The 22,988-nt window shown below is 38.3% G+C and overlaps 1 protein-coding gene across 7 annotated transcripts in view; it reads left to right on the forward strand.

The window, feature by feature from the left end:
* SNF4Agamma (SNF4/AMP-activated protein kinase gamma subunit) overlaps positions 1-22,988 on the forward strand; it is a 998,728-nt gene that overhangs the window by 103,244 nt on the left and 872,496 nt on the right. For 4 of the 7 annotated variants that reach the window (XM_053773263.2, XM_053773260.2, XM_053773262.2 and 1 more), the window contains exon 1: positions 14,908-15,035. The exons of 1 other annotated variant lie outside the window; for it this stretch is intronic. The gene's annotated coding sequence lies outside the window, so the exon portion shown is untranslated. Of the gene's footprint in view, positions 1-14,904; positions 15,036-22,988 lie in introns of those variants that run through there. 2 more of the 7 variants (XM_053773265.2, XM_053773261.2) reach the window with 2 other exon arrangements.

Consider the following 22,988-nt stretch of genomic DNA (forward strand, 5'->3'; position numbering starts at 1 on the left):
AAACGCTGATGGAATAACAAATAAGTGGGAGGAGTGGCATGAAAGAGTCAAAGAAGCATCACCGGACATCATAGCTCTCACAGAAACCAAGCTTACAGGTATGATAACAGATGCCATCTTTCCAACGGGATACCAAATCCTGAGGAAAGACAGAGGGAACAGGGGGGGTGGAGGAGTGGCGTTGCTGATCAAAAATCGCTGGAATTTTGATGAGCTGGAGAGAGGAGACAGCGGAGAAGAAAGTGATTACATAGTGGGAACACTTCACTCTGGAGGTCCCAAGGTGGTAATAGCAGTGATGTATAACCCACCACAGAACAGCAGGAGGCCAAGGCAAGAGTACGACGAGAGCAATAGAGCGATGGTTGACACACTGGCTAGAGTGGCCAGAAGAGCTCATGCATGCAGGGCAAAGCTCCTGATCATGGGTGACTTTAACCACAAGGAGATCGATTGGGAGAACTTGGACCCACATGGGGGCCAAGATACATGGAGGACTAAGATGATGGAGGTGGTACTGGAAAACTTCATGTGCCAACACGTAAGGGACACTACAAGAGAGAGAGGAGAGGATGAACCAGCAAGGCTGGACTTAGTATTCACCTTGAGTAGTGCAGATATCGAGGACATCACATATGAAAGACCCCTTGGGGCCAGTGACCATGTGGTTTTAAGCTTCGAATACACAGTAGAGCTACAAGTGGAGGGAGAAGCAGGAAGGCCAGGACGAATGAAGCCAAACTACAAGAAAGGGGACTACACAGGAATGAGGAACTACCTGAACGGGGTTCAGTGGGACAGAGAACTGGCAGGGAAGCCAGTTAATGAGATGATGGAATATGTAGCAACAAAATGCAAGGAGGCTGAGGAGAGGTTTGTACCCAAGGGTAACAGGAGTAATGAAAAAGCCAGGATGAGCCCATGGTTTACCCAAAGGTGCAGGGAGGCAAAAACCAAGTGTGCTAGGGAATGGAAGAAATATAGAAGGCAAAGGACCCAGGAGAATAAGGAGAACAGTTGTAGAGCCAGAAACGAATATGCACAGATAAGAAGGGAGGCCCAAAGACAATATGAAAATGACATATCAGCGAAAGCCAAATCTGACCCGAAACTGTTGTACAGCCACATCAGGAGGAAAACAACAGTCAAGGACCAGGTAATCAGGCTAAGGAAGGAAGGAGGAGAGACAACAAGAAATGACCGTGAAGTATGTGAAGAACTCAACAAGAGATTCAAAGAAGTGTTCACAGAGGAGACAGAAGGGACTCCAGAAAGACGGAGTGGTGGGGCACACCACCAAGTGCTGGACACAGTGCACACAACCGAGGAAGAAGTGAAGAGGCTTCTGAGTGAGCTAGATACCTCAAAGGCAATGGGGCCAGATAACATCTCCCCATGGGTATTGAGAGAGGGAGCAGAGGCGCTATGTGTACCCCTAACAACAATATTCAATACATCTATCGAAACAGGGAGATTGCCTGAGGCATGGAAGACAGCAAATGTAGTCCCAATCTTTAAAAAAGGAGACAGACATGAAGCATTAAACTACAGACCAGTGTCACTGACGTGTATAGTATGCAAAATCATGGAGAAGATTATCAGGAGAAGAGTGGTGGAACACCTAGAAAGGAATGATCTCATCAACAGCAGCCAACATGGTTTCAGGGACGGGAAATCCTGTGTCACAAACCTACTGGAGTTCTATGACATGGTGACAGCAGTAAGACAAGAGAGAGAGGGGTGGGTGGATTGCATTTTCTTGGACTGCAAGAAGGCGTTTGACACAGTTCCACACAAGAGATTGGTGCAAAAACTGGAGGACCAAGCAGGGATAACAGGGAAGGCACTACAATGGATCAGGGAATACCTGTCAGGAAGACAGCAGCGAGTCATGGTACGTGGCGAAGTGTCAGAGTGGGCACCTGTGACCAGCGGGGTCCCGCAGGGGTCAGTCCTAGGACCAGTGCTGTTTCTGGTATTTGTGAACGAAATGACGGAAGGAATAGACTCTGAGGTGTCCCTGTTTGCAGATGACGTGAAGTTGATGAGAAGAATTCACTCGATCGAAGACCAGGCAGAACTACAAAGGGATCTGGACAGGCTGCAGACCTGGTCCAGCAATTGGCTCCTGGAGTTCAATCCCACCAAGTGCAAAGTCATGAAGATTGGTTAAGGGCAAAGAAGGCCGCAGACGGAGTACAGTCTAGGGGGTCAGAGACTACAAACCTCACTCAAGGAAAAAGATCTTGGGGTGAGTATAACACCAGGCACATCTCCTGAAGCGCACATCAACCAAATAACTGCTGCAGCATATGGGCGCCTAGCAAACCTCAGAACAGCATTCCGACATCTTAATAAGGAATCATTCAGGACCCTGTACACCGTGTATGTTAGGCCCATATTGGAGTATGCGGCACCAGTTTGGAACCCACACCTAGCCAAGCACGTGAAGACACTAGAGAAAGTGCAAAGGTTTGCAACAAGACTAGTCCCAGAGCTAAGAGGTATGTCCTACGAGGAGAGGTTAAGGGAAATCAACCTGACGACACTGGAGGACAGGAGAGATAGGGGGGACATGATAACGACATACAAAATACTGAGAGGAATTGACAAGGTGGACAAAGACAGGATGTTCCAGAGATTGGACACAGTAACAAGGGGACACAGTTGGAAGCTGAAGACACAGATGAATCACAGGGATGTTAGGAAGTATTTCTTCAGCCACAGAGTAGTCAGTAAGTGGAATAGTTTGGGAAGCGATGTAGTGGAGGCAGGATCCATACATAGCTTTAAGCAGAGGTATGATAAAGCTCACGGCTCAGGGAGAGTGACCTAGTAGCGATCAGTGAAGAGGCGGGGCCAGGAGCTCGGACTCGACCCCCGCAACCTCAACTAGGTGAGTACAACTAGGTGAGTACACACACACACACACACACACACACACACACACACACACACACACACAATGCTCTGAACTACCTCACTATTGTACGTAAATCCATTTAATTATTTGTAATTTGTAATAAGAACATAAGAACGAAGGAACACTGCAGAAGGCCTACTGGCCCATGCGAGGCAGGTCCAAGTCTCCTACCGGCTTAAGCCAAAGCACCCAACCTAGTCAGGTCAGGTCACATTGACTTAAGGGAGGAACACGGCAACCGACCTGTTAGCACAAGCTATCAGGTCTAACTCACACCCACCCACATCTACTCATGTATTTATCCAACCTATTTTTAAAGCTACACAACGTTCTGGCCTCTATAACGGTACTTGGGAGTTTGTTCCACTCATCCACAACTCTATTACCAAACCAGTACTTTCCTATATCCTTCCTGAATCTGAATTTTTCCAACTTAAAACCATTGCTGCGAGTCCTGTCTAGGCTAGATATTTTCAGCACACTATTTACATCCCCTTTATTTATTCCTGTCTTCCATTTATACACCTCAATCATATCCCCCCTAATTCTACGTCTTTCTAGAGAGTGAAGATTCAGGCCCTTAGTCTATCCTCATAGGGAAGGTTTCTGATACATGGGATCATCTTTGTCATCCTCCTTTGTACATTTTCCAGAGAATTTATATCCATTCTGTAATACGGTGACCAAAACTGTGCAGCATAATCTAAATGAGGCCTAACCAAGGATGTATAGAGTTGAAGAACAACCTGAGGACTCCTATTATTTATGCTTCTTGATATGAAGCCAAGGATTCTATTAGCTTTATTGCGAACACTTATGCACTGTTGTCTTGGTTTCAGATTACTGCTAACCAGAACTCCTAAATCTTTTTCGCAATCCGTAATATTAAGATCTACATTATTTAGTTTATATGTGGCATGGTTATTGTCCTGTCCAACATTTAGAACTTTGCATTTGTCTATATTAAACTGCATCTGCCACTTCTCCGACCACTGCATCAGTCTATTCAAATCTTCCTGGAGTGCTCGAATGTCCTCGTCAGAATGAATTCGACGGCCTATTTTGGTGTCATCGGCAAACTTGCCGATGTCGCTCTTTATGCCCTCATCTATGTCGTTTATGTAGATTGTGAACAGCAGGGGGCCCAACACTGACCCCTGTGGAACACCGCTCGTGACGCTTCCCCACTCTGATTTCTCCCCATTTATGCAAACTCTCTGCTGCCTATTTGTCAACCATGCCTCTATCCAGGAAAAAATTTCTCCTCCTATTCCATGTGCTTTAATTTTCCTCAATAGTCTCTGATGTGGGACCCTGTCAAAAGCCTTACTGAAGTCCATATACACAATATCATATTCATTACCATGATCTACCTCCTCAAATACCTTAGTGAAAAAAGTTAATAAATTCGTAAGGCAGGAACGCCCCTTTGTAAAACCATGCTGAGATTCGTTGATTAATTTATGCTTTTCAAGATGGCTACGAACTGCCTCGGCAATTATTGATTCCATAAATTTTCCCACTATGGAGGTTAGGCTTATTGGTCTATAGTTCGAAGCTAAGGACCTGTCACCTGTTTTGAAAATAGGTATCACATTTGCCATTTTCCACTTATCTGGCACCATGCCAGTTTGTAGTGATATGTTGAAAAGATTAGCCAAAGGTGTGCTAAGCTCCTCTTTACATTCCTTTAGAACCCTTGCATACAGTTCATCAGGGCCTGGGGATTTGTTAGGTTTTAATTTATCTATTTGCCTAAGGACCATGTCACTTGTGACCCTAATAGTGCACAGTTTATTATCGTCCTGTTCTACATAATTTATCATTACTGGAATATCGCTGGTATCCTCCTGTGTAAAAACTGAGAGGAAGTATGTGTTAAAAATTCTACACATTTCCTTATCACTGTCAGTGAGCTGACCCGAGGAACTTTTGAGTGGGCCTATCTTGTCCCTGATCTTACTTCTGTATACCTGAAAGAATCCTTTTGGGTTAGTCTTCGATTCTTTTGCAACTTTAACCTCATAATCTCTTTTTGCTTTTCTAATTCCCTTTTTTATTTCTCTCTTTAACTGAATATATCGATTTCTTAATTGCGCCTCTCCTCTTTTGATTTGCCTATATATGCCTCTCTTTTGACCAATCAGATATTTTAATCTATTGTTCATCCATTTAGGATCATTTTTGTTTGATCTGATTTCCCTATTTGGAACATAATTTGACTGAGCAGCTAGAACTATGCCCTGGAAAGCATCATATCGGCAACCATCACCACCTACCTGACCCTTAGTCAGGTCATTCCAGTTCAGCCCACCTAAGTAATTTTTCAGTCCTATGAAATCAGCCAAGCGAAAGTCAGGGACGGAGACTTGATTGCCATTATTAGGGGAATTCCATGATATATTAAAACTGAGTGATTTGTGATCACTCTCCCCAAGCTCATCATTAACCTCAAGATTATTAATTAGTGTTTCCCTACTGGCAAGAACCAAGTCAAGGAGGTTATTTCCCCTAGTTGGCTCTGTCACAAACTGTTTTAAAAAACAATCCTGGATCGTATCAAGAAAGTCACCCGACTCTAAATTTCCTGTCAAATTGCTCCAGTCAATCTGTCTATAGTTGAAATCTCCCATTAGCACAACATTTTCGTATGTAGATGCCTTACGAATTTCGTCCCATAGAAGTTTACTGCACTCCCTATCAAGATTTGGGGCCCTGTAAATCACACCCAAAATTAGTTTTTCTCGGCCCTCGAGAAGCTGTAACCAAACAGATTCAGTGGCTGACGCTTCTAATTTAATATCTTGTCTAACACAACAATTTAAATTGTCTCTGACATACATCGCTACTCCACCACCTTTCCTGTTGACCCTGTCAGTGTGGAATAATTTATAGCCTTGTATGTGACATTCAGAGGGCATCTCTCTATCTTTCAGATTGAGCCAGGTCTCTGTTATAGCAATAATATCTATGTTTCCTGCACTTGCAATTAATCTTAGCTCATCTATCTTATTTCTAACACTCCTGCTATTAGTATAGTAAACCTTAAGGGAGCTAGTCCCTTGCTGCCCTCTGCTGTCCCCCTTTGTTTGCTGACCTGTTCTATTGTCTTTATTTATAACTTCATGCTGAATGCCTTTTATACATTTACTGTTTCCAACCCTAGTGTTGCAACCTGCTTGTTTCCCACACACACCCATACCTCTATCTTCCATCAGTTTAAAATCATAGGCATTTCACCAATGGCCTTCTCAATCGAGTCTGCAAGTGCTACCACCCCTGCCCCAGAGAGATGTACCCCATCCCTTGCATACACATCATGTTTGCCATAAAAGTTGTTCCAGTTGTCAATGAATGGGATTGCAAGTTCCTTGCAGTATCTGTCTAGCCAGCAATTTACACCAATTGCCCTAGACAACCATTCATTTCCTACTCCCCTTCTAGGCAAGATGCTACATATGATTGGGATCCCTCCCTTAGACTTAATGAAATCTATAGCTGACCTGTACTTATCTAGCAGCTCTTCTCTCCTACCCTTCCCAATATCATTTCCACCAGCACTGAGACAGATAATGGGCTTGTTCCCATTACCTGACATGATATTATCCAGCCTGTTGACAATGTCCCCAACACCAGCTCCAGGGAAGCACACTCTATCTCTCATCTTCTTATTCCTATTACAAAAAGCACGGTCAATATATCTTACCTGAGAGTCACCAACCACAAGAATGCGCTTACCTTCATTAGCAGGGGCAGTAGTACCCTTACCTTCACTGGCCACTGAAGTACATTCATCCTGGAGAACAGAGAAGCGATTTCCTACCTTCAGATCTTCACTCTTAACTTTCCTTACTCTGATGCGCCTCCCATTACTGTGAACAACTCGCCACTTGTAGCAGGTGCTGGGCTGCACCTCACTGCTGGTAGCCGTTGCTACCTCCCCAACTACAGCCTCCTCACAGCGAGAGACAGACTGCACCTCACTGCTAGAAGTCTCATTAACCACAACTCCAGCCACCTCACACTCTCTCCCAGACCCATTGAGGTGGACCTTCAGCCTCCTAATCTCCTCCTGGAGAAGCAAGACCTCCTCCTTCAACTCTCCAACCTCAGTTTTTAAAACACTGCAGAAGCAAGCCATGCTTTGTAACCGTCCACGCTAATCCCCAAAGCAGCTCAGGGTCTGTGACCTCACGTGACGACTGACCACTGACATAACCTCACACATAAAACCCGTTCTGTAACTTTGGATATGACCGGAAACAATCCTGCGTGATGGGTAGTTTAAGTAACCATAGATAACTTTTTAATGTGTTATATAACATATCTGCCATCTCAGAGGCCCATATGCTTTCAAAACGTCAATGTTCTTAAGTAATGAATATAACTTATATTGTATAAACCGTATTAACTCAATATTTTACAAAATCTCAGACTTCTTGACGAGCCCAAAAGCTCAGTTTCTTTGAGCAAGTAAGTGTGCTCAAATGAATAGTAATAAAAATAGTTTGGTGGTTGTTGCTCAATTGGTAGCGACCTCAGTTTACACTGTGGGACCAGAATTCGATCCCCCGCACGAGTGGAATTGTTGGCATGTTTCTTTTCACTTGCTGCCCTTGTTCATCTAGCAGGAAGTAGGTACATATCTAGGCGCTACCCGGTCAAGGATTTCATTGAATAAGCCAGACAGTCTGATGACAGGAACTTGATTGGATTATCCGGAGTTACTAACCAGGTAAATAATCCAAATAAAAAAATCTTCTAAGTCTAGGATTTTTTAATTTAATAAAAATTATATGGTATATATATATATATATATATATATATATATATATATATATATATATATATATATATATATATATATATATATATATATATATATATATATATATATATATATATATATATATATATATATATATATATATATATATATATATATATATATATATATATATATATATATATATATATATATATATATATATATATATATATATATATATATATATATATATATATATATATATATATATATATATATATATATATATATATATATATATATATATATATATATATATATATATATATATATATATATATATATATATATATATATATATATATATATATATATATATATAATATATATATATATATATAATATATATATATATATATAATATATATATATATATATATATATATATATATATATATATATATATAAACACTGATCTCTGGCTGAAGGTCTCCTTCAGCCAGAGATCAGTGTTTGTGTATATTTCGCCTGCTCTTATGAATTTCTATTGTGTATATATATATATATATATATATATATATATATATATATATATATATATATATATATATATATATATGCAATAAGATCACAGTAAACAGGTAATTTCAGAATATGCAAAACAACCACTCTGAAAGAATAGAGAAATTCCGCGCTTTCGTGACTACTCACATTATCAAGGAACTATGAAAGTAAAGTATGTATGTATAATGTTCTCCAAGACTGTAAGTCCTGGCACGGGTCTCAATCTTGCGATGACCCTGTCTCTGGCTCCCGAGGGAGAAAGGTTTCTACAATGATGAGACATATGCTGTTCAAGCACTCTTCTGATCAGTTCAACTGGTGCATCTCATAAGCGACTACACCGTATGTACTCCTAACTATGGACACTAGCGAGGAGGAGGATATGTCGTTATCACAGGTAACAGCTTGTCTGGTTCGTTGACTCCATGGTACACCTAGTGTGGCCGCTGTCATCTCTGGTTCCTCTTCGGGAGGAATATCACCTCCTGTTGCCTGCGGAGCGTCTCAGTAACTTCGCACTCCAGAAGATAGTGTCTTAGGGGCCGCTGGACAACGTGCTGACAGTACTGGCACATCTCCTCCTCAGCCTTGTCTACCATCATCTTGGCTGTGGGAAAGCCCAAACGAAGCCGATGGATGGCGGTACACTGCGCTCTGGACCAGCTTCTATCATATGGAGGGGGTTCTCCATGATGAAAGTAAAGCATCCAAGGAAGCTATATAAGGGATCTGGCCAGCACCTCACTATCAGATCCCACAACGGTTAAACACCTGACGCGCGCCGACCCAACTTGGATAGGTCCTTTGCACAACTCACCCACAAACTATTCTACCCAAGAAAATTTAAAAATTATTATTTGTCCAGTGTATTATTAAATTCTTCCCAAATTCTATTAATTATAAATGGATCTAATTTATATAAACCAAAGGAAATATTCATATTATTGTCAAAACTGCTTTTATGAAACAAGATTCAATTATATTCCTGTCGACCATGGACTTGCTTGATACTACTTTCTCAACTTTTTGAAAATCAATTGGATGGTTAAAATCTTCTTACATGAATAAATAGAGCATTGGAATCTTGTCCAGTTCTAATGCTATATTTATGTTGTTTTAATCTTAGTTCGAGATTTTTACCAGTTTGACTGTAATAAACTTTATCGCAAATTTTACAAGGAATCTTAAACACATCCATCAGCATTTTGGGGGAATTCATCAAAAAGTTTTTTACTGTATCAAGATTTTTGAATACAACTTAATATTAAAAGTCTTAAGAAGAGAAAGCATATCAACCAAGTTTTCATGGTAAGGGAGAACCAACATATTTTTAGTTGAATAAGACTGGTTGTCCCTTTTGGATTGTAAAAGTATTTCTAGCAACTTTAAAAGATTTATCAATTACATTTCTTGGGTATTTTAAATCATTACCTATTTCATAAATTTTGGATATTTCCTCATCTATGAACTCAGGACTACAAATTCGTAAAGCTCTCAAAAACATTGATGAGAAAACAGACAGTTTGACTCTATCTTGATGCGAGGAATAATAGTGGGACATAGGAACAGTTATTTGTAGGTTTTCTGTAAATTTTAAATTTGAATTCATTATTACCCTTTAATAATTAAAACATCTAGAAAAAGCAATGAGTTATTTTCTTCAAACTCAACAGTAAAGTTTATAGAATGGGCTAAGCTATTTAATTTTCCAAGAAAATGGTGTATATCTACATTTTTGGGCATAAGACACAAAATATCATCAACATATCTGAACCATTTAGCTCTATTAGGGAGGACTGTGTTAAGCAACCTTGTTTCAAAAAATTCCATGTATAGGTTACTAAGAACAGGTGAAAGAGGATTTCTATTGCCTATACTAAACTTCTGAGTGTAAAACTTATCATTAAATACAAATTTTGCATCAACAATGCAAAGTTTAATAAGTTTAATTTCTCTATTCTTTCAGAGTGGTTGTTTTGCATATATATATATATATATATATATATATATATATATATATATATATATATATATATATATATATATATATATATATATATATATATAATTTGAGGGATTGAAAGTCTCCTTCAGCCTGGAGAGTTCAGTTACATAGTCAGGAACTGACTATGGAACTGAACTTCTCCAGGCTGAGGGACTGACAACCTCAAATTCTACGACTTCAAGGGTGATGGACTGATTACATCGTCTTCACATCTCTACTGTTCCTGCCTACTTTCTGTATTCGACTGAAGAAGCCTACTGTGTAGGCGAAACGTTTCGCAATAAAGTTGCCTAACAGTTACCTATGTGTCTTACCTACCAACCTGTCGGTATTGTATACCATTTTGATGTTCATATATATATATATATATATATATATATATATATATATATATATATATATATATATATATATATATATATATATATATATATATATATATAAATATATATATATATATATATATATATATATATATATATATATTATATATATATATATATATATATATATATATATATATATATATATATATATATATATATATATATATATATATATATATATATATATATATATATATATATATATATATATATATATATATATATATATATATATATATATATATATATATATATATATATATATATATATATATATATATATATATATATATATATATATATATATATATATATATATATATATATATATATATATATATATATATATATATATATATATATATATATATATATATATATATATATATATATATATATATATATATATATATATATATATATATATATATATATATATATATATATATATATATATATATATATATATATATATATATATATATATATATATATATATATATATATATATATATATATATATATATATATATATATATATATATATATATATATATATATATATATATATATATATATATATATATATATATATATATATATATATATATATATATATATATATATATATATATATATATATATATATATATATATATATATATATATATATATATATATATATATATATATATATATATATATATAAATATATATATATATATATATATATATATATATATATATATATATATATATATATATATATATATATATATATATATATATATATATATATATATATATATATATATATATATATATATATATATATATATATATATATATATATATATATATATATATATATTATTAGCACATCGGCCGAGTCCCACCAAGGCAGGGTGGCCCGAAAAAGAAAAACTTTCATCATCATTCACTCCATCACTGTCTTGCCAGTGGGGTGCTTTACACTGCAATTTATAAAACTACAACATTAACACCCCTCCTTCAGAGTACAGACACTGTACTTCTCTCTTTTATGTGCGGGTTATTAGCGTATACTGATAGCTCTAAGGATCTATCCATATCTTCAGTTCCCTTGTATCATCTGGAGTGACGAAGTAACAGAACCCAAACTCATCCATTAAAGATGTCCTTCGTGTATGCACCTGTGTCCTTTCATCCATATTGTCGGTATCATTACACTTTCTACTTTCATTTATCGGACACCGCATTACACAATGAACGTCACATACAGAGACTATCTCTCCTGCTGAGAACGCAGTCTTCACAATCGACTATTTCCTGGAAGACTGCCTTACCGATATGGTTATCCCTAGGTCTGCCCACATTAACTGACGTCATCTAAATACCTCATGTTGCCTGCTATCAGAGCCTACCTTAAAGAAAGCGCAGGCGAATCAAGACAATCTACAAGCGATGTCCACAAGGATTACCACTCTCGTACCACCCTTCCTTCTCCTGACAGATGCTCTGCTGAAATTATTCTCAAAAAAAAAAAAAAACTACTACTGCTAACGTACAGCAAAGACTGAAGCTAATACGCCAACTACAACTCATGTTCTGAAAGCGAATGCAGTCAAAAGGGAAGACCAGAAATAGTGAACAATATATTCTCGTACAATCTTGCACAGAAACTGAGGCTCTCAACTTAGGCTTAAAGTTTACGACAGAAATTCGTAAGAAAAATCGCATCCTGGATCCCATCACTAGGAACCACACCATGTTAATGACTCAGACGTCCAGAAAGGTTCCCTACAGGGCATCATCGCAGCAGCTGTCACGGAACCACCTTCTGTCAACCCTAGAAGATATATTAACCTAAACAAACTGGTCCTTAACGACAGCATATAAATCACTAGAGCAGACAAAGGAAGGTGGTGTAATTCTTTACACCAGTAATAACAACAAAATCCTTAATCTTCTGAACGACACCAACACCTTTTCCAAGAAAAGAAAAGCGTGAGTCACTTTTCTCCACCTCATTATCAAGGCAGTTAACACTAAATGTAACGATATAAAATACCTTTTAGTCAACGTAGTTCATTGTAATTTTATATGATGTATATCAGCTGTATTCAGTACCAACAAGACGAAAAATTAGACACATGTGCAACATCTCGGCATCTCTATTTGTGGACGTTTCGTCATCTAGTGGCTTTATCGATACAGTACATGGACGTAATAGAAATATATACAACAATTAGTGAAAGCTGAGGAAATCAGTCCCTCAGCCTATAAGCAGGTGATGAGCTCTGTAGTCTCGAGGAATCTGCAGCACAGGCAGGAAGATAGGTGCTTCTATACTAGAGTCAGAGGATGTGCAGCAGATGAGGGCATTGTCACTGGTAGGCGGGGTGTCCCAGGTTTTACAAGGTTTTATCAGGTTTTACAAGGTTTTCTCAGATTTTGCAAGGTTTTATCGGGTTTTGCAAGGTTTTATCAGGTTTTTCAAGGTTTTATCAGGTTTTACAAGGTTCTATATTGATTTCACCTGTTTTTCAAATTTTATCAGGTTTTACAAGAATCTGTCAGGTTAATCTAACACCCATCAAGCAGGAAACTTTTTCTGTCATTCCCCACCACAGAACGAGGTGGGAGATGAGTGGAGCAAACTGCCACGTAGTAACAAAAAAGGCACAATACCGTGACTGGAACGATACACAAATAACCCGCACATAAAAGAGAGAAGCTTACGACGACTTTGTCAATGGTCCAAGTCGGACCGAAACGTCGTCGTAAGCTTCTCTCTTTTATGTGCGGGTTATTTGTGTACTGCCACAATAACCCGCACATAGAAGAGAGGAGCTTACGACGACGTTTCGGTCCGACTTGGACCATGACTTTGTAAATGGTCCAAGTCGAACCGAAACGTCGTCGTAAGTTCCTCTCTTCTATGTGCGGGTTATTTGTGTATCGTTCCAGTCACGGTATTGTGCCCTTTTTTTTTTTGTTATTTAGTGAGGCAAATAATATGGATTCTGTACCTACAGGGGCTTTGCAAGTTTCAGTCCAGTAAGGCTGGTGTTAATTTTTTCTTGGATATCACCAGTTTGAACGACATAACATAAAGATTTAAATGGAATCGATGAGGACAGTCTCATGAAAATAAAGGAAATAACTGCTTAACAAAAAAAAAAACAATAAAAACAAATAAGAGAAAAGGAACCATGACATACTTGTGTAAGTTATTAAATGCAAGATGAGGAAACAGGGGTATACAAGCAAAACAATCTGTAAAGTAACATGTAAGAAACTGATATAATATGGCACTGCTACAGTACAGTAATGTAATTTATCAAACGAACGTGTCTTATTTTTAAAAATGAAGCACACTTGTTGAGAGCCAGAGTTCACAATGCAACGTACACTTCCTCATAACATGTATGCGCACACTCTTGTTTACAAGGAGACTGGAGGGAGACAAATTCAACTACAACTGTACAAGGAAAAACATTCTCTCTCGTTTTGACTTTAATAAAGACAAGTTTATTGGGGACTCCTTTTCCCTTCCGCCATACAAACTATCCATAAAAGTGTATGTGTATACAGGTGTGATCTGAGGGTGTGAGGTAGACAGGGTAGTGGACAGTAGAGCATAAAGTTGGGTGTTGAACCTGGCCGTCTTACTCGCCTCGCAGCAGCAGCTCTACATGACTTTGGTGAGAACTTAGGTTAGCGGCCGCCATGTCTACATAACCTTCTCTTTAAAGGACACGCTATCACCTCCATGATAATCTATTTTCCTCATCTGAATGTTCCTAGACAATATATATGTTTTCCTTTATTTACTTAGACGTTATTGTATAATTAAATCAATAATTTTTTTTTATATTTCAAAATGTTGTAAAGATACTTTTTTGTGTAAATTTCTAGCTTACACATTTTTTTAGTTTTTATATTCATTTCTGCTCCAGTTATATTTTTAGTCACAGATCATTTGCATTCTTCCTAAAATATTGCCTTTTTTGTTAAGATGTTTGGCTATAAGTAAAAATGTATTTCCTTGATAGGATAAATAAATCAAGTTTGTTATATGGTAAGTTGTCAAGTTTTGAGATCAGTGTTACCTAGGCAGCTCTCATCACTCTCCCAGACGCACAACTAGAAACGCTATATGCTTTCCTGGCATCATCCTTGTATCATTTTAAGTTAGCCAAGAATTTTTTGCCATCTCACATTAGTTAATATATGAAAAGTTGCAAATGCTTGACGAGTCAAGGCCAAAAGTGAGAGGCGGTACGATAAGTTTGTTGTAGGGTGGCGCCGCGGGACGTGTGGCTTGTGTTACCAGCCGCTTGTGTTTTATTGTAGATAAGTGATCCTAGTAGGAAGTGTGCTTCGTCTAGTGCTTAGTGAGCCTAGGTGTGTGATACTAGTGCTTAGTTAACCTGAGTGGTGGTATAGAGTGGCGCTGAGTGTTACTTACGGGGAAGAGGGTGATGATGAAGCCATCAATGTTTCCCACATCCTCAAAACTTGTTACTTGCATCCTCTCCCTTAACTACATCACTTAATGGCATCACTTTAATTACTTAGGCATTACACACTCATTGCTATGTGATGTTACCGACAAAATATTTTCGCTTGAGAGATGTGTGGCAAAAATGTTTTTAACAAGTGTAACCGAAAATATATTGAAAATTATTCAGAACATCATATTTTATCACCATTAATAAGTCGAGGTGGAAAAAGATAAAATATTAATGTAATGAAATATGAAATAAATTATGAATTGGGAAATCAAGTTACACTCTGGAGGAAAAAAAAAGTTAGTTTGAAAAGTGAGGTTGAAGGTTGCGTGTTATGAAGGTGGTAAGACCCACCAGCCTCCTCTGTCTCCATTCTGCTAACTTACTCCATGTAAGGGCTTTATCTTCACCATTTTTCACAAAATATCCGCAGCAGTAACCATCTACATCAAGGCAACATCCTAGAGACTACTACTGTTTCTCTGGAAAAGTCGAGACAGGAATTATGATTTGTGTATTTGTGTGGAATTGCGTTTGTTTATGTCTTGCCGTTGGCACATGTGCTTCCCGAGTATGTTGTTGTAGAGGTTCTTTTGTAGCACCAAGCCCAGAGTTTTCTTGTAGCACCTGGCCCAGGCTTCTCTCATAGCACCTGATCCAGGCTTCTCTTGTAGCACTTGGTCCACAATTTTCTTCTAGCACCTGACCAGGCTTCTGTAGCACTTGCCCCAGGCTTCTCATGTAACACTTAACCCAGGCTTATATAGCGCCTGGCCAAATTTTCTCTTGTAGCAGCTGACCTAGGCTTTTCTTGTAGAATCTAGCTCTGACTTCTCTTGTAGCGCCTGGCCCAGGCTCCTCTTCTGGCGCCTGACCCAGGCTCCTTTTGTGGCGCCTGGCCTAGGCTCCCCTTGTAGCGCCTGACGAAGGTTTCTTTTGTAACACCTGGCCCAGGCTTTTCTTATAGCGCCTGCCCCAGGCTTCTCTTGTAGCGCCTGGCCCAGGCTCCTCTTGTAGTGCCTGGCCTAGGCTCCTCTTGTAGTGCCTGGCTTAGGCTTCTTTTGTAGTGCCTGGCAGAGACTCCCATATTCAATATTTCCACAATGAAAATATATTACAGTGTGTCAGTTTAATTATCATAAGATAAATCTTCACAACATATTAACAAACTATATGTGCCTAAACTTCTGCATTCTTCATGTAATCATTGTAAAATGTTATATTACTGTCAGTTAAATCAACTGTATTAACCTAAATAAAGCGAATCTTATCACATCTTAACACGTCTTTTCAACTCTTGCATTTGTGCTCATCTTGGCCTTTTGTGAAGGTAATGTTGAAGTGGTCCCAGTGAGCACATACAGGAGTTGGCCCTCACGGCTCCGTGCCCCGGGCACTCCTATTAATGCCATGGACTGTTATGTGTGAGGGCCACTTGCTGACATTTGTCTCACACTATCACGTGTGTCTCACTGTCATGTGTGTCTTACACTATCACATGTAAGTATCTCACACTACCATGTATCTCACGTCATCTGGTATCCACTTTAACAATGTTGAGTGAGCGTTTTGGACGAGCTTAAAGCATTGACGAAATAAAATCGACGAGATCCCCTTAGAAAAAAAAACTTAAATATATGTGATGGTATATAGAAAAAAAAAGGAGAAGGTCACTATGGTTGTGTAGGTAATTTTTATATTCGGAGGTGGGGGTGGGGGGTAATAGCTCGTGCGGCCTGGTCCTGAAGTCGGCAATCATCACCCACCCACTAAGACAAATTTCTAGCACATATAGAAAAATAAATAAAAATTAAGAGGCAGATAATATTACTGCAGTGTGACGAATAATTCTGCTGCAGGGTAACGATAATATTGCTGTTGTGGAGACGATAATATTGCTGTTGTGTGACAATAATTTTGCTGCAGTGTGACGTTAATTGTGCTGCAGACGATAATTTTGCTGTAGTGTGATGATAATATTGCTGCAGTGTGACAATATTGCTGCAGTGTGGCAATATTGCTGCAGTGTGGCAATATTGCTGCAGTGTGGCAATATTGCTGCAGTGTGGCAATATTGCTGCAGTGTGGCAATATTGCTGCAGTGTGGCAATATTGCTGCAGTGTGGCAATATTGCTGCAGTGTGGCAATATTGCTCTTGTATGACGATCATTTTGCTGCAGTATGACGATAATTTTACTTTAGTGTAACTATAATATTGCTGCAGTGTAACTAATGCTGCAGTATAACTAATATTGCTGCAGTGTAACTATAATATTGGTGCAGTGTAACTAATATTGCTACAGTGTAACTATAATGCTGCATTGTAGCTATAATATTGTTGCAATGTAACTAATATTGCCGCAGTGTAACTATAATTCTGCTGCAGTTTAACTATAATATTGCTGAAGAGTAACGATAATATTTCTGTAGTGTAACGATAATATTGCTGTAGTGTAACGTTAATATTGCAGCAGTGTAACGATAATATTGCTGCAGTGTAACGTTAATATTGCAGCAGTGTAACGATAACATTGCAGCAGTGTAACGATAATATTGCTTCAGTGTAACCATTAAATGACTTGTTTTTTCAAGGACACACACAGTATCTCTAACATAATACAGTATTGCAAAGGGGTTTACCTGGGACCTGTTTCAAGACTTTTCCTACTTGCTTTACGTGGCCTAGGACTAGACCACTGTTCATTGCCTGCTCAACTTAGGTTGTTGTTGCTGTTGCTGGTCAACGAACTAAATTAAGTCGAATTCCAATAAATTATTTTTATGCATGGTAGCCAGCATCCTGGAATTGTAGAAAGCATCCGGAACTGTAGCGAGCATCCTGGCATTGTGACCATTGTCCGGTATTGTGTGCGTCTATTGTTAAAAATGGTGATGACTCCACCGTGATTACTAATGGTAAAAGATGTATTTCACACAGCCACGAGATGTAAGTGAGCCCTCTATTTTGTGTCTCTTAGACTACCATCATAGATAAAAACTGCACATGAGAAGAGGCTATAAATACTAGAATCAAGTTACACGATATGAATGAGAGCGGTGAATGAGAAGTTCCAGGGCTAGGTTAACTGTCGAAGTCTACTAGAAGGAAGGCATTAAGTCATGAGATTTGAATAGCACTTGAACTTGTAAGGTTACGCAGTGCTCTTGCCAATAAAAAAATAAATACAAAATATATATAAAACACTCAAGATAAAAGTATCAAAAATACAGACTACTAGCACAAACAAAAACACAACAAATAAAGTCACAGCATTTTAAGAAAAATAATCAGTCGATATCGGAAAACTGCTGAAAGTTTGCCGAGATCCCTGTGTGCACTCGGGTAAAGATCTGCTGGCCTGGTGGTTGAGATGCTAAAAGATATATGAGTTGTAATGCAACAGGAGTTGACTTCAGCATTTTATGCTTGCTTGTACTGTGTGTAACTTGCTGTGTACCATGCAAGCTCCGTCCCAATCAGTGTTATAGAATATTTTCTTATTCAATATTAAGATTTATTTAATTCTGAAATATTTCTTATTCAGTATTAAGATTCGTTTAATTCTGAAATAATAAATAAGTTGCTTGAATGTTAACTACGAGTGTCTAAGAACGTAGGTTGTTAGACAGTACCCATCCAGGAAGCTGCTACCCAGTGCGAAACAAAATCCTGTTAAAACGCTTATTCCTGATGTTTCCTTTCTCTCATGAATATGTAAGATGACAGGAATTCTTATAAACTTCTTACCTGAAGGTTATTTGAAAACAATTCCTGGGCCATCGACACAACCCAATATGGTCTCACACCAGATCAGGCCATCAACCTTCTGGTTGATTGCCCGATCAATCGGGTTGTTGGTATTATCTGCACGCAGTTCTACGTAGGGACCATAGCCCAGCTGTTTAGGAACCTATACTGTTCCCTCATACAAATAGCTTGGGATTGGTTGGTATGTAGGGCGGACACATAGCACAAAATTTGAAAGGTAGGCACAAAAACGTCATCATTTCAGGTTGCAAAGAAGCCTTCCCTACCTGTGAAATATACCTCTGACCTGTTTCGAGAGTTTTCCTACTCGCACAGCTTAGCATGGGCCATGCTTGTCCTTACTTCGTCAACCATATTGTTGCTGTCGACAGCCCCTTGACTAATATATCCATCACCATCTGGATGATGTGGCACTATTGATCGAGTTTTCTCTTGAAGACTTCTACACTTATCTTGTTTTACTGTAGGAATACAGTGGTAATAAATCTTGGATATATTTGGGTACTATTGTGAGACAATAGTTATGTGCTGATATTATCCGATGGATAATATCAGTAATGCAAAGTTAAGTAAGAAACTGTAACAAATTAAACCATTAGTTTCCGGGTTGGTTTTTTAAACTCAGACAAGATATCTGCTACTGACAGTGTTGTCGTTTCCTCCTCAAATACTAGTTGAGCTAGTTCATGTTTAATCCTACAACTTCGTATCGCAGAAGCATTCATCACACACATAAATATATATATGTCGTGCCGAATAGGTAAAACTTGCGATTTTGGCTTAAATAGCAGCGCTCTTCTTGCCGAATAAAGGAAGTGTATGCAATAATTTCGCAAAAATCATTCTGAACCTAACGAAAAAATATATTTCATTGTGTTTATTTATTATTAAATTATTGTAAGCTTGTCTAAAATATGTTTAGTTGGATTAGGCTAAATTAAATTGCGCTTGTTATAATAAGGCTAGGTAAGTTTTCTAAGGTTCTTTTGATACAAAATTATTAATTTTTACATTAGCATAAATGAAAAAAATATATTTTTAATCGTATAAAAGAAAATTTTAGAAAGGACTTCATTTTAAATGAGTTCTTTCTAATTGACCAATTTTACCTATTCGGCACGATATATATATATATATATATATATATATATATATATATATATATATATATATATATATATATATATATATTATATATATATATATATATATATATATATATATATATATATATATATATTTGTGTGTGTATGTGACCCCCCAAACAGCAAAATAGCAAAAAAGAGATAGATTTACAGGTGTTTCAAAAGAGGAGGTGGCACCTAATGTAGCTACCCGTCTTTGTGTTAAAATAATTGAATATCGACTTCTAGTTTCTGTTTTTTTTTCTTTTTCATTCTGGTGTCGTGATATTGACTAGGCAGCTGCCAGAGACTTCCTGCTCTACCTAAGACTAATGATGTGTGATGTTGGTGCAGGTCCGCAGGTTCATGCTAGGCAATCCTTACTCATGATTCATGGGTCGTACTGAGTAGATTGTTGTCTCAGTCGTGGTCCATGGATGAACAATTCAGCATTTTCTTTTATTTAAATGGCAGGGATATTTCATCCTGCGTTAAAATTATAAGGGTGTAGGTCTAGCGCTTTTGGTGCTTAAACGAAATGAATATAAAAATTCTAAATAAAGTCTATAAACGATATTGTACTCTGTTATGGGCCAGCGTCAAAATACCCTAGCGAATAAGTCGGTAACTTTGTTAGGCAAGAACACTTGATGAAACTGTTGAAACTTGCGGGGTTCAAATTGTATCCTTTACTACTGATTTTAATAATTTGCTTATTATTAAGGTTAGGATGATTTTAATAATTAACCGATTATTAAAGTTCAGGCTGATTTTAATAATTTACCCATTATTAAGGGTAGACTAATTTTAATAATTTGTCCATTAAGGTTTGGATGATTTTAATAATGTCCCCTTTATTAAGGTTAGGATGACTTTAATAATATATGTACCAATTGTTAAGGTTAGGATGACTTTAATAATATATGTACCAATTGTTAAGGTTAGGATGATTGTGTGATAATTCGCTGCCGGGATTTGTCTCTCGTTTTGTAAACAAGTTTGCTACATGTAAAGTAAAAGGACACAAGTGCAACTAATTACCATGGCTTGATAAAGCTCCTGGAGAGCGAAACGTTGCCACAATAAATGTCACATTAGTTGCACTTGTGTCCTTTTACTTTACATATTGTCGGTAATTCTACCAACTTTATTACAAGTTTGCTACAGAAAATGTAAGTAGCATAACCCCCCGACTCTCTCTCTCTCTCTCTCTCTCTCTCTCTCACTACCAGAGGGTTTTACAAGGTTAGGGGGTTCTTTCCTTTATTTATAAGCTAAGAGCTGCTACCAAACTCAGCTCATTTGATAGCCTTTTTTATTGTCATGAGACATGAGGATGGGGAATAGGATGAAATCGGACCCATAAGTGGACTTTATTTCATTGATGCCATTATGCTGTACGAATATATTCCACACTCGAGTCATTCTATGAGTTAAAGATCTCAGAGGAAGTAATGTTCTTGAGAAGAGTACAGCTAGAGTGTAGTTACTGTTTGTAGCCCGTCTTGTTGTGTAGAAGCTGTCGTCTCCCTGTCCACGAAGTGGACCTATGTGCAGTACATTGACAAGATTAGCTGATGCTGAAGGCTCTGCTGAAATAACAGATCTGACCAGGCCGGGTCCAGGCGAGTGATGAGTAGTCTATTATGTCAAGAAGTCGGAGGTGAAACAGGAGGCAGGCAAAACGGAGGATACTCAAGGTATGAGCACACATGTGCCTTTACAGTCTTGCAGCCTCTACTGTCGAGCAGATAAGAAATACGCCTTAGTGCTGTTAGCTTCTTGGCAGCCTTGTTTGCAGCATTTACTTCGTGGTTCTTCATTGTCAGTTTGGAACCAAATTTCACTCCTAGGATATCAGCCTCATCTCGGGGTTCCAACACTCTCCCATTCATTCTTACCATTGATCCAGCATTACCATCATGGTTCCTAGAGACCATCATCATTTTTGTTTTCTCAGAAGCAACTGTAACTTGCCATCGTTTTCCCAGGCTGATATAGGTATCCTACATTCTCTCTCCCCCTCTCTCATCGCTGCTGCTGCTGCCGCTGCTGTATCCCTCTGCTGAGAGACATGTGGTAACAGATCTACCTGAATATTAGCAGATCTATTCCAGAGGTCAAACCCATTGTGTGTATGTTGCTGGTGCAATTAAGGATTGCACGAAGCTGTATAAAAACTGGTGTGGGCGCGGTGAGTCAGTAGACTCTCTCTCTTTCTCTCTCTCACACACACTATACACACGATCAATATATTCTGGGCTACTACACCTCATACGGGGAAAATCGATATGGACTATTCCCCCTGGTGTTTCCCAGTAGCTGTTATCTGCTACTAGCCTTAACACCACTAGCACTAGCTGTATTGTCCGCTACTCTCCTTTCTACTAGCCTTAACACTACTAACACTAGCTATGTTTTCTGCAATTCTCCTTGCCACTAGCCTTAACACCACTATCACCACCACTATCAACATCACTATCACCACTACCACTAGCTGTCCGCTACTCTCCTTGCTGCTAGCCTAAACACCACTACCACCACAGCCATCACTATCACCGCTACCTTCACCACTACCACTTAGCTATGTTGTCTTCTACCCTCCTTGCTACTAACCTTAATACCACCACCACCACCACCACCGCCGCTACCATCACTATCACCACTAGCACCAGATGTGTTGTCCACTACATTCCTTACTACTACCCTTAACACCACCACTACTACCACCACCACCACTATACCACCACCACTGCACCACCACCACTACCACCACCACCACTACCACCACCACCACCACCACTACCACCACCACCACTACCACCACCACCACTACCACCACCACCACTACCACCACCACCACCAGCCTTCTAGGAAGTGAGGCAGAGGGGCTGTGGGTAAAGGCCTACGTGGGGGGAGACACGTGACGTCAGCTTGCCAAGGGAGCCTTAC

This window comes from Cherax quadricarinatus, chromosome 17 (assembly GCF_038502225.1).
Source record: "Cherax quadricarinatus isolate ZL_2023a chromosome 17, ASM3850222v1, whole genome shotgun sequence".
In the NCBI taxonomy this organism is placed as follows: domain Eukaryota; kingdom Metazoa; phylum Arthropoda; class Malacostraca; order Decapoda; family Parastacidae; genus Cherax; species Cherax quadricarinatus.